Raw genomic sequence first — 2,025 nt, forward strand, 5'->3', positions numbered from 1 at the left:
GCCTATGTCCTGGATGGTTTTGCCTAGGTTTTCTTCTAGGGTTTTTACGGTGTTAGGTCTTATGTTTAAGTCTTTAATCCATCTGGAGTTAATTTTAGTGTAAGGTGTCAGGAAGGGGTCCAGTTTCAGCTTTCTGCACATGGCTAGCCAGTTTTCCCAACACCATTTATTAAACAGGGAATCCTTTCCCCATTGCTTGTTTTTGTTAGGTTTGTCAAAGATCAGATGGTTGTAGGTGTGTGGCATTGCCTCCAAGGCCTCTGTTAAAAATATGGAATGCTTCACGAATTTGTTTGTCATCCTTGTGCAGGGGCCATGCTCATCTTCTCTGTATCGTTCCAATTTTAGTATATGTGCTGCCGAAGAGAGCACCATGACACAATTTTTTAAAGCTCCCAGGGCTGATCCAGGAATAACAGTGACATAGGTTTAGTGGGGGAGGAGGCAATAGCCTTAACTTTAAGGAATCATCATGAGTTTCCATAGTTCTCATTTAAGGAATTGCCCAAGATCTCTCTGTGTGTATGTTTTTATTAGAATGCCCAGTTATATAGGGAGAGTCTTAGTATTTCAATAGACTGAGACAAAGAGTTGCTTTCTGACACTTGTGTGTGTCAGTCTCATACTCTCCCATTTATAGAACATTCACTACACATAGGGGTGAGGTGGGCCTCCTTTCCTAGAATGACCACTACATCCTCCATCTTTTCTGACCCTGGATACAAGTTCATTCCATCTCCATCTCTGAAGTATAGGCTATGGTAACTTGCAAACGACTAGAATGTCTCAGCACCCCTGAGTTATGGTTCACAATGGGGATATTAATAGTTGCGGAGATTAAATGAAGTAATAGATATTAAGCCCTTAGTTATTTTTATTAAAGTTATTATTTTTATCATTATTGGTAACGGGCCAACTGCCTACTTGGATCTGATCTTAACCATGTATCTTTTACACCTTCTCTCTTGCCTTCCTGTAGAGCGAGGCTCACTTTTTTTCTAGTGTAATCATGAATGATATACTATTTTTTTCTGTTTAATCATTTCTTTAATATTTTTCAAAATAGAAATAACTTTTTATTGCACTATTTGGAATAATAAAATGACTTGTCCCAAAAGTTTGAGGTTAAGTATATATTTATGTCCTAATGGTGAGAAAAGAATATAATCCTGAAAATAAGTCTGGTAGTCCTAGAGAGTGGTTCTCTGGGGGTGATTGCCCCTGCATACCCCACCTCCCAGGGGGCACTTGGCTATGTCTGGGCCATTTTTTTGATTGTCATAACCCGGGGAGGGTGCTTCTGGCATCTAGCAAGTAGAGCCTATGGATGCTGCTAAACATTCTACAGTGCACAGGACAGCCCCGATTCATTTTTAAACACAAGGACTGCCTTAATGATTGCTGCCATAACAAATTACCACACATTTAGTGGCTTAGAACAAAACAGATTTATTATCTAATACTTCTATCGGTCAGAAGTCTGACATGGGACTCACGGGGCTAAAATCAAGCTGTCAGCAGGGCTCCCTTTCTTTGGAGGCTCTCGGGAAGGATTCATTCCCTTGCCATTTCCAGCTTCTAGAGACTGCCTGTATTCCTACCCTGGGACCCTGCCCCCATATTCAAAGCCAGCAATCAGGAGTTCAGCCCCTTTCATGCTTCAAATCTCTCCTGCTTCTTTCCATCATCACATCTCTTTGAACATCTGCCGTGCCTCCTTCTTCCACATCTGTGGGTCCCTATGATTACATTGGGCCAACTCAGGTAATCCAGGATAACTTCCCTATTTTAAGGATTAGCCACCTTAGTTCTATCTGCAAACCTGAATTTCTTTTGCCATGTGATGTGACATTCACAGATTCCAGGGATCAGGACATGGATATCTTTGTGGGGCTACTATTCTGCCTAAACAGCCCACAATAAAAAAAAAATCATTCAGCCCCAAATGCCAAGAGTGCTGAGGTTGAGAAACCATGTCTTAGAGTAAAGCTTCCTAGTCTTAGAAGCTGGGTCCTTCACTCAATG

At 41.3% G+C, this 2,025-nt stretch overlaps 1 non-coding gene across 1 annotated transcript; it reads right to left on the minus strand.

Moving 5' to 3' along the window:
• Window positions 1-265: 265 nt before the first annotated feature.
• On the minus strand, window positions 266-372 carry LOC135269884 (U6 spliceosomal RNA). The gene has a single exon (XR_010338122.1). It is a non-coding gene; the product is annotated as a U6 spliceosomal RNA (small nuclear RNA).
• Between the last annotated feature and the right edge of the window lie 1,653 nt (window positions 373-2,025).

The sequence above is a fragment of the Aotus nancymaae genome, unplaced genomic scaffold (genome assembly GCF_030222135.1).
Source record: "Aotus nancymaae isolate 86718 unplaced genomic scaffold, 86718_ANA_hifiasm-v0.15.2.pri h1tg000057l, whole genome shotgun sequence".
Lineage (NCBI taxonomy): Eukaryota > Metazoa > Chordata > Mammalia > Primates > Aotidae > Aotus > Aotus nancymaae.